We start from the raw sequence: 11,917 nt of genomic DNA, 5'->3' as shown, positions 1-11,917 counted from the left end.
TGTTATGTAAATCATCATGCATGTAATCCATTCCATCTCTCTTCCCCAGGAGGAGGACTGGTACAACATGATCAAATAATTGAGCATCTATGTTATCCTGTCCCAAAGAATTTTCATTAATCTATTTGCTTTAACACTAAGAGTCAGTCTGTCTGGAGCATTATGCAATATTCGTAGCTAATGAAGCCCTGGAAGGATCATTGTCCTGTACATTAGGGCTTATATTTTGTGTAGAACATTAGAAAACATGTGCTATAAAATTTTTAAATGAGTGAAAGAAATACACATCTGTTGGCCACACTCCCATTTGCTTTATACATTTAGCAGATTTATGTAAACAAATCATTAATGACTAGGAGAATTTATTCTGGTAATTTGCTATTATAAGATCAAATCAGTGAATTTATAGGTTTGTGACAGCTATGGGGCTTTGTTTTGTTATAGAAAATTGTCTCTTGTGAGATTTCCCCAAAGCTTTGTTGTTCTCCCCACCCCTTCCTTATTTGCTATTGTTTTACTCCTCTAATCCAGTCAATTGGAGCACAAATGATGAAAAATGATGATCAATCCTCTGCCTTAAAAACTTTATCTTACAAATAATCTGCTTATCTTCTGCTTCAAAGTTCTAAGATTGCAGAATTAATATATGTGCACTTTATAACTTTGCTTTGTGGAAAAGGACAGAAATGTAAAGAAATGTCAAATATACTTAGTATATTGGGTACTGCAAACAGAGAGGGCAGAGAAAGAAAGAGGAAAGGAGAGAAGAGACAGAGACAGACAGAGAGACAGAGAGTGATGTGAAAGGGAAAGATTTTCCAAGACATGCTTTAATATAAATAGATTTGATAATTTTAGCATCCAGAATTCTGTGTTTTCTATCTGAAGCCACTTTGTTAGGAATCTGCTCTTTAAATCTCAACATTGAAATTGCCAGTGTACAGGAAAGAGTTAACTGAGAAAGGAAGATTTATGCTTCCTAAATATTATCAAAGCCAACAACTGCTAAGAGGATTTGTTCTTACCTGTGAGTCTGCTTGAATGCTCTTTGGGACTCCAGTCTACACAGCCCTATTCTCCTGCCCATTGTTAATAGAGCTGTTCCTTGACTTAGTTTGGCTAAGCCCCTAGGATAAAAGCTTCTAAACTGTGTGGTTAGAATTATTAATGGGATTTGTAAAATCAAATGATTTGTTAGAGTGCATTCAACTGCAGGTCCCTTTTGAAAGATTCCATTTCCCATTATGTTTTGATCTGTTTCTCAGATGGAAGGTTGAACCTCTGAGTGCCTGCTGTGATTATTTGCTCTAGGAATCACATTGCTTAAAGACAGTGTTCTTACCTGTGAAAGGTGTTTCCACTCTGGTCCTCCTACTTCCTTCCCATGCACTTTTGTTTGGACATAGAAGACAAAAAGAAAGCACTGAAAACTGGGTGGTAAAGGGTTTCTTTTAGTCATCTATGACCAATCAAAGCGTTTCTCTCCAAGAGGCTCCAGGCTATGTTGGAAATTCCACTCAACAGAAGCCATTTTTAGGTGATAGCAACTTGAAGTCTACAATTTAAATTTAAGTCTGACCCTTACACACATTTCTTTATAAATATCATGTCTCCTCATGCTAGTCTATTCTCTTCCCCCCGCACCCCCCAAAAAATTCTCACAAATTCCTCTTTTAACAATTCTCTTTTCCTTTGAACCAGAAGGAGACAAAAGGTGGACAACATTCAACTTAGGTCCTATTTTGCCTTTGATTTTCTGCCTGTTCATTACTGAACTTCAAATTCTTCAGCCACTCAATACTACTCTCTTTAATGAATTTATTAATATCTTTATACAAAGTATTTAATGTCACTTAAAATACTAACAAAAGCAGAGATAAGTAATTAACATTTTGAGTTTTTATAGATTATAAATTACATTAAAATCTTATTTAGGCTTAAACATCTTTCTAGCCTATGTTAACTGTAAAAATTATTCTTTACATTGTGATATATCAACCACTTCCTGTTACCTTCTCTTATTGAACTTCCCCATCTTCCTCAGGTCCCTGTTATCTCTCCTAGGATATTATTGTATATTTGTAGCTTTGTTTTATTGTAGATTTCACACATGAGAGACAAATATGTGATTCTTATCTGTGTCAGGTTTATTTCACTTAAAATGATGTTCTGAATTCCAAACATTTACTTACAAACAGTATGATTTTTTATTTTTTCTGTGAGTAGTACTCCATTGTATGGATAAATACCACATTTACTTTGGCTATGGTTGGGTATCTAGACTTATCTTATGCTATGGCTATTATGAATAGTCCTAATATAACCATGGTTGTGGTGGTGTTACTAGCACATGCTGTCTTTGATTATTTCTCATTTAATTCAGCTAGCAACTAAAGAAGTTCAGTACTCTAAGGAAGTTTGAAAGGCACAGTATTTGGACAAGTACCTTGGATGATGTCTAACAGTAAAACTGATGGCACACTTACCCTTCTCAAGGCAAGCTTTCTCGCTCTGAACCTATGTGCCATGTTTTCTTTTATCTCTTTAAAGAAAACCTTCTGTGTTTCCGGAGTTACAAAGTCTTTGGTGAAAAAAGCAAGTTCTTATATATGTCTACCTCCCTCACACATCCTTATGCGTGCCTTGTTTATTCAAGCATGCCTCCACTGTTCTTTTATAACTAGCACTATGGTAATTAAACATGGATTCATTATCCCATATCACGATGGTTCTCATGTGCAAGCTTGCATCTGAGTGTCTGTTAGAATTAGTGAAACACAGTTATCAGGAATCCTGACTAAAAGAAACGAAGACAGAATATCCAAAGTCTAAGCTGTAAGAATAAAAAGTGGTGTGAAATTAAATTATTGATGTATCTCTGTTCATTTTTTCCCCCCATACAAAGCAAACATTGAAATTCCACGTGCCTTGAGTGAGCTAACACACTGAGGGTGGGAGTACAAAACATCTGAAATATTCAAACTGCAATATGACTACTTCTAAACATAACAAAAGGATCATTAGGTAATCAGAGGGCAGCTCAGTACTTTTGACCATTTTATTTTAGTTTATGAAATATAAACTATGTATAATTTTCAAAGCTCAATTTGTTGCATAAATCCTTTCCCTCATCTGATCCTCTTATATACACTAAGGAAGTCAGTAAGGAGGTAGGCTCCAGTGGGAGATTGTACTTCTAGTGAATAAGCTAACCTTTACAACCTGCAGGTGTTCTTAGCAACTGACATTATTTCATGATTTCATTCAAGCCAGGTGTAGTAAAATTCAAGTGGAAATGACGTGTGCACTTTGGTCTAGATAATCACTTGCCTATTAGCTTAATTCCAGATTAGAAACTTTAATATAATTCTTAAAAAATCCTTTATGTTTTAAACAAGCTTGCATTACTCTTAGATATAAGCACTGGTGTGATTGACATATCCGTTTAGATAGAGGGCCACTCTGTGGTCATTGATTCAAATCTTGATGCATTGATGATGTTCACACCTTCCCAAACCTGTATTCTGGGACTAAAAGTGCAATAACTTTTGCAAGATTTCAATACAAGGAATGAATGCATCCACAAACTCTTGCTTCATTTCCACTAACTGTAGTTCATGAGTCCCTACACCAGTATCACACAAAGGGGTCATGAAAACTTTCTTTCTGGGTACATGAACACTGAGTTGCAATCTACAGGGAAAATCTAACAAAACAAAACAAACCAACAAAATCCCCTGCATAAGTCTTTGGGATTTTTCCAGAGCAAACTGCCATCAAGGATGGCCTTGCTAACTGGTTTTCTCTCTCTCTCTCTCTCTCTCTCTCTCTCTCTCTCTCTGTCTCTGTCTCTGTCTCTGTCTCTGTCTCTGTCTCTCTCTCTCTCTCTTTTTTTTTTGCATGAAATAAGAATACCTATGAATTAAAATATATCAAGGAAAAAAGAAACTGTAGAAGTATTTGAAAATTGCATATGTAAAGTGTGCTTAGGTATCATTACATATTTCCCTGAAGGACTAGACATGTTGTGTAGGGTCATATTGTTTAATCAGTCATAACTTAAATGGTATACACGCTACAATAGATCACTGCTAAGAGCTATGGCTTAATACACTACTGATTTAACAAGTATTACTTAATGAAATGTGAGATATATTCCTTTTTGCTGGAAGCAAATATAACTTGATGAAAATAGAGATTATCAAATACTAAAAGTTTTAAAGAGCCACACGCAGAAAATAGACAAACTCAAGCTACCCAGACTGAAGTGACTTCTAAACATTAAAAAATATCATATAATTCTAAAATCATTTATTTCATTTGTTGAGAAAAATAATTGCCATATATCAGCTTAGTGCTCAGACAAATTATCATAGAGAAAAATGGCAAAATAGAAAATAAGATAAAAATTAGTCATAGAACTATTTCTCAAAGCCTAAAGCAGTGTGATTCAAGAAGGAAAAAATTTAAAAATATAATAAACACAGGAGAAAAACAATTATAAACAGATAAATTGATCCACCTAGAAAGTGATACATCAGAATTAGGTTCAGGACAGCAAGCAGGGAAGGTAGATGAATAGAAAATGAAAGTACAATAAGGGACAGGGACAGCATAGGAGGGACTGCCACAGGAGTTTTGCATTGACACTGTGTAAATGCCAGGTAGGGCTGGAAGGAGACATGGGTTTTAGCTTGTCATGTCAAATACTTATATTAAATGCGTACATAAATATTAAAAAGAAATAAGTGCAGTGTATCACTTCCAGCCCAGTGAAAAGTTAAATATTAATAAAGGAAATTCCAGTAACATGGAAGATGGATCAGTTTGCTTCCCAACAGCCATGTAAAAGTCAAACACAGCTGTGTACCTGACATCTCAGCACAGCGGACTATGGGAGGGAGATAGCAGGAGTCATGGCATTGCTGACCAGTTGACTTAGGCTAACACATAAGCTCCAGGTTCTGTGGGTTTAATGAGAGACCCTACCTCAAAATAAGGTTTGTGCAACCAAGGAGGATATGTGCTATTAAGCCCTGGTCTCTCCAGGCCTGTAAAGTGGTATGCACAAGCATGACACACTCACAGAAATGCATGCATATAGCACACACACAAATGAAAGCTCCATGATGAATAGATGGACAATAAATAGAGAATATCAAGACTAATGTCTGAAAAGGAAGACTTGAGGGATAGCACTCGGTATCCACAATGCATTGGTGAAATTCAATACAGCTGAACAAATGGAAAAATTGCTCTTAATAGTCTCATCATTACCTGTAAGTAGATATGGTTGTCTAAAGCTTTACAGGGATAGAATCTTACCATATACAACATATGCACATATACACATGCATAATGTCTTAGTATGCATTACACATATACATATCCATACATAAACAGATATACACATATATAAATGAACATAGCAGTACACACACATGTAAATATACATATAGACATACACACATATGTGGCACCATTTACACATGATTTGTATATTTATACAGAGTTCATTCATACACACTGATATAAATATATACATACACACAACTAAAAATGATTGGACTTATGAAGGACTCAAAATTGAAACATATTTCAACAGTGAAAATGAAATAACTACATACCTGGGATAAATTTTTGAGCAATTTAATTTTTTAAAAATAAATTGTGTGTGTGTGTGTGTATCCTTGCATGTGTGCATGTGTGAATGTATGTGCAAGTGTTTGTGTGTGTGTCACAGTGTGGGAATGTTTGCCACATGTGTATGGATAGCAGCAGAGTTAAGAGGGCAGAGGGCTGAGGGCAGAGGGCAGAGGGCAGAAGACAGAAGGAAGAGGGGTAGCAAACCTAGAGCTAGGGTTATAAGTGGTTTGTAGTTGTGAGCCGCCTAACATAAGGGTTTTTCTCCACAGATGAACCATATCTCCAGTACTGTGGAATGAATTTCAAGTAGAATTTAGGATTAAAACTTTGTCTTAGTCACAAAATTATTTAATAAATTTTAATCATTCTATTTAAACAAGACATAAGTTACAAAAACAAATTAAGCTAAAAATTAAATTGAAGGAGAAAGAAAAATAATTTCCAAAATTTATCTCTGGAAAAGACTTAAATTGACAAATACATGAGAAAATAAAAAAATAAATAGAAAATACTGAGTATATAAAAATAATGTTTACTGAAAGTAAATAATGGAATTATGGTATCTGGAGTAAATTTTCTAAATTATTTATTTAAATTTTTGAAATTATAATTAAGCCATTTCTCTCTCCATTTCCTACCTTTAAACAGTCCCACAATACTTCCCTTGCCCTTTTTCAAAATCACAGCTTCCTGTTTCATTGTGTGTATCTCTGAGTGTTTATATGTGTGCTCACATGTTTGTGTCTTAGTGAGTGCAAATATATATCTTAAAGACATGAATACAACTTGCTCAGTCTGTATAATTTCTAAAGCCTTTAAAAAAGCTGTGTGTGTGTATTTACATACGCTCGCATATGTGTGTGTAAATATATGTATAACAAACATGTTGTACATGCAGTGCCTTAAGATCCCAGAAGAGGGAGAGAGTTCTCAAGAAGCCAGAGTTACAGGAGGCTGTGAGCTTCCATGTGAGTGCTGGGAAATGAACACAGGTCCTCTGGGAAAGCCATGGGTGGTATTGTATTGTATTTGTATTATACCATATCGTATCATATTTTTTTTTACTTATTCTCTTAACATCTGGCTCACTGCCTCCCTCCCAGACACCCCCTTCCACAATCCTTCCACCCCTTCTCCCCTTCTACTCAGAGCAGGTGGGGGGTCTCCCTGGGTAGTTATTTCCTCTCCACCAGAGGCTAGACAAGACAGCCCAGCTAGAAGAACAAATCCCACATACAGCCTCTGTTCCAATTGTTTGGGAGCCACATGCGGATCAAGCTTCACATCAGCAGTCTATGTGCATGTGTGGAAAAGCCTAGATGCAGGCCATGGGATTCTTAACTTCTAAACCACCTTGCCAGCTTCTATTGGAGAATTTCTAAAGAACAATGAGATGTTGCCAATACTTATAATCTCACACATCAAAAAACAATGAAAATAGACTTTTTAGTATAACCTAAATTACTAAACTAACTTTAAGGGTTCACCCTTTTGACAAAATGATGTTAAATTAAATTAGAAGTAAAATATCCAAAGGTTAAATTAAAATTTTTAAACAGAAGCCATGAATTTATAGGGGAGTGGGAAGTGTTATATAAGAAGACTTAGGGCAAAGAAATAGCAGGAATAAATACTGTAATTAAATTATAATTACACAAATGAAAAATGGTTAAGCATTTCTCTGAGAAAATTCAAAATGGTGAATTATCATTTAACATATCTTGTATAGAAAAGAAAATAACAAATACTTTCTCTTTGTCTTAGAGCTGACTGAAGTAATTAGTATTAATAAACAACAAAACATCATACTTAACAGGAAGCATAAAATTTGAAGTCAGATGTACAAAATACTAATATGCTTTATCTTCCTGAGAGCTTGTCGAAAATAAGAGATTTACAAAACATGACAACCTTAAATAAGAAGAATAATTGTGAAAGTCAATATCATCATCTGTATAGAATATCTTCACATACCTATAAAAATACTATTGTATAGCATTTTATACTGTACAATTTTGTTATAAAAATTCAGTTTAGTATCACATATTATGAACAAGAAGAAATACTTTTCATTTGAAAAATTGCTGTCTTGGGTCGGCATCTTGATTTCTGTTAGCTTTTCTAAGAAAACCAGAGTTCCTTAGAGAAATGATTGATTGAAAAGCTAAGAAAGACAATGCCCAGGATTAGTCTGCAATATATTAAGCGTTCCAGAAAGTTTGTTCAACAGGCAAAGACCTGGAGGCATCTCAGTGGTCCTGCACAAGAAAACTGCAACAATATAAAAGAATGGTCCAAGCTGAAGAGATATCAGCACTCCAGTGCACAACATAATGTGCCATCTGTTACTTCTCCTTGTGATATATAAAACAAGTGAGCAGATCCTCATTCAAATATCAGTTAAATAAGTAGAGAGAAATCAGAGGGTGAGAGATTGAAGGAGGAAAGAATTTAAGAGAGAGGGAGGGAGAGAGGAAAGAATGGAGAGAGAGAGAGAGAGAGAGAGAGAGAGAGAGAGAGAGAGAGAGAGAGAGAGAGAGAGAGAGAGAGAGCCACATAAAAGAACTACAAGTATTTCTTAGCGGTGATATCTCAATTTCCAGCGCAAGATCTGTGTTTCTCCTCTTCTTGAGCATTAAATATGTGTAGTGATTAGCTTCCAAATTGTAGAGTTTGGAAGGGGTCAAAAGTGGCTTTCCAATGCAGAGAGCACACATCCCACCTCAGCCTGATGATGGCTGTCATCATCAGAAATCAATCTTGATGATAGCAAGCTTCCCCACAACAGCTTAGAAATCATAGTAACAGCATTTTATTGCTGTAGTCTTCTTCCATAAAAGTTATAACCCCATGTAATCACAAGGAAAAATATGGTAGAGCACAATTGAAGTACATTCTAAAAACAACTTACCAAGCCTCAAAAGCTTTCATCAGAATCAAAGACAATCTGAGATATTGTCCTAGACCAGGAGACGCTGAGGTGTTTTCAGAGCCATTTCAGATTCATTGGCCTTGCAGATTTCTTCAGTGAGTGAAGACATCCCAGTAAGATCAAAATGAAGGAGAGGTGAGTTGATTGTAGCATTCCAGTATTGAGTGTTCTTGTTGGAACAACTGCATTCACGAAAGAAAGTTTCATCAAAATTATACAGCCCCTCTCTTCATTATCTTTCTAAATTAGCAATATTAAGCTATTCCAATATTAAGAAGTTAGTTTAAATATTTTATAAGAGGGAATTCCCATTAAGAGAAAACTTCAAGGACTTTGTTCAAAAAAATCTAACAAGAGGTTGTTTTTTTTCCCACACATGAAACATTTTGAAACCTAGAAAAGCCTGAAAATCTATAATGACAACCAGATTAATACGTACGAAGGGTCACAGCACCTTATTCTAAAGGTCAGATTCATTCCATGGTCCATTTTTCTAGAGCTTAATATGTTCATAATATTGCTTTAGTTTTGTATTTAAATGGAATAATTGAGAGAGAATCAGAAAAAGAGAGAATGAGACAGGGAGAGGAAGGAAGAAAGAAAGAATTTGCAATGTGTATTACAGGTTTCTAATAGTTTCTTTATGACTTCACACAAAAGGTTTGTAATAAAGTAAAATTGGTGACAGTATCCAGGTACTCTGATCACATCCTTAGGGCCTAATGGTTTCCCAAGGACTTTCCTTGTTTTTTGATTTATCTCCCTTTTACACAGTGATAACTGTGATTTTCCCCATACAACAAGATGCAATCTGATGTCTCTGGTGTGTGGTCTCAGAATGTAAGGATACTCAAGCTGTCTCCTTCAATCTTCCCATTGTTAAAAGCACTGATTATAATCTAGAACAATGGTTATAACTTTAACAATGATAACTGGAATTTTCTACACATGGGAAAGAAAGATAGATACAGAGTCTGATGTCTCTGGTATGTGGTCTCAGAATGTAAGGACACTCAAGGTGTCTCCTTCAATGTCTCCACTCTTAGAAGCACTTTCTATAATCAAGAACAGTGGTTATAATTGTGGTTTTGTTCTGGGGTGAGAATGAAAGGATGGCTGATGGCTTGTAGATCTTACTGAATCTGAGGTGTACAATTCCCCTTCATTGTGTGCTTGTTTCTTTGTTAGTTGTGTATATTATTTTTAAAGTTTTTATTACTCATGCAAAATGTCAAATTTCCACAATGAGAGGAAATATAACTTTTTAACTTATTATCATCCCCCAGGTCTTTCCATTTCATCCCTACTTCCTTGTCTACACAACTTTGCTTTTATTTTAATCCTTCAAGACTAATATCTATTGCCCAAGTATTTCTGGATATGCAGCCTTCCAATGAGAAGTGGTCCATTTAAGGAGTGCTTCACTACTACAGAAAAATGCCCCCCCCCCGAGAAGCTAACAATTGTCATTGTATTCTATTGTATTGTATGCTAAAATCCCTGTACTGGTTGTGTTTGTGTGTGTGTGTTGTCACAACTGCAATGAGTTGACATGTATAGCTTCCCTACTGTGTTTAGATAACATTTTCCTGTGGTGACACCCCCTTTACAGAGAAAGATGAATAAAACTGTAAAAATACTATATACTTCTCTCTTCTTTAAAAATAAAAACTGCACCATGTCACAAAAGAACAGTGGTTCCATGGATACATCTATTTGAACTATTTAAGAAAAGTCAAACACATTATAAACACATGATTACCAGGGGAAGCAGAGGGAGAGCTGAACTCACAGGGTATAAAGTCTCAGTCAGGCCAGCTTATGTTACAGAGGTCTGCTATTCAATAGCATGTGTGGTAGTTAATGCTACCATTTTTTTTGTTAAGAGGATATAGCTCATGAGAAACAGTTTTTATCACAGAATAGAACAAATGGTGAAGAGCTCACAGGAACCTGTTGCCTTGTGTGGATTTTTCTTTTTATAGTGTGTGTGTGTGTGTGTGTGTGTGTGTGTGTGTGTGTGTGTGTGTGTGTGTATGCATGTCTACACAAGAATATGGAGGCCCACAGCTGATGTCAGAAATCTTCCTGGATCACTCAGGCAGGGTCTGTCAAGCACCTGTTTCGTTTTGTTTTTTGAAGATTTATTTATTTATTGTATATAAAATGTTCTGCCCCCATGCATGCCTATGGACCAGAAGAGGATACCAGACATATGAGCCACCATGTGGTTGTTGGGAATTGACTCAGGACCTCTGGAAGAGCAGCGAGTGCTCTTTACATCTGAGCTATCTCTCTAGTTCCTGTTTATTTTGTTTTCTTTTAGATAGGGTTTTTCTGTGTATCCTTAGCTTTCCTGGACTCACTTTGTAGACAGCCTGGCCTTGAATTCACAGAGATATACCTGCCTCTGCCTCCTGAGTGCTGGGATTAGAACTGTGTGCTACCATGCCTTACCTAAGCACTTGCTTTTAAGTAATACTAGAAATAAACCCAAGGCTTTATAAAAATTAGGCAAGTACTTTATTATCTAAGCTACATTTCTAATTGTCCTCTTTTTAATCAACAGCTTTTGAAATGTATTTTTGATATATCAGTCGGCCCACGTTTACTTTATACAGTAAATAAACATTGGCATGTCTCCTCAGGCCTTGATGTAAGCAAGTTTATGACCTTCATTATGGCAAGACAATGAAACCCTGAAAACTCAAACCTTGGTAGATGTAGGCATGAGATTAGGAGTTAAACCTCACCTTAAGCTACATGGGAAGTTCCAGAATAGCTTAGTCCACAGACACTGTTTTGAATTACTTACTTAATTAATGAAATAAGAGGGGGTGCATGTTGTGTTCTTAACACAGTTTTTAATGAATCTAAAATATAGACTAAAGTGATAATCTGAAATTTGTAATACTTACCCTCTCAATTAATGATAGGGTTCATACAGAGAGAAAAACTGAACAACCGAAATCCAATTTGAATAGCATCAAAGATAGAATGGCCTGTAATATATACTCAAATCCAAAGGGTTGGACTTAGACTAGAACTGTAGGGTGAAACACGATGAGAAGTTTAGGGATGTGGCAGGGAGACTCATGGTTCATCTGGTAGTCTTCCTTAGGAGACTCTTTTAGAAATTAGAAGTTCAATGATAAAAAAACAGAAATAGCCCTTTTTCTCCATTGCATCAAAACAGGTAGGAAGGTTTCTATTTCAAGATGACTTTAAAATATATAACAAGATAAAGTGATGGTACAACATCAGAATATTTGAGACTACATCGACAGTCTTGGTATAAAAGAATACCAGAAAGCCTTGAGCCATGAATTTTAAAGGCAA

General features: G+C 35.7%; 1 protein-coding gene across 2 annotated transcripts in view; it reads left to right on the top strand.

The window, feature by feature from the left end:
• The window catches only part of Lrrtm4 (leucine rich repeat transmembrane neuronal 4), a 792,914-nt gene that overhangs the window by 178,895 nt on the left and 602,102 nt on the right, over positions 1–11,917 (top strand). The window lies entirely within an intron of this gene.

The sequence above is a fragment of the Mus caroli genome, unplaced genomic scaffold (assembly GCF_978045245.1).
Source record: "Mus caroli unplaced genomic scaffold, Mus_caroli_1 scaffold_7, whole genome shotgun sequence".
NCBI classification, from domain to species: Eukaryota; Metazoa; Chordata; class Mammalia; order Rodentia; family Muridae; genus Mus; species Mus caroli.
The sequence above is the reverse complement of the archived record's forward strand: the minus strand, read 5'-3'. Positions and strand labels throughout refer to the sequence as shown.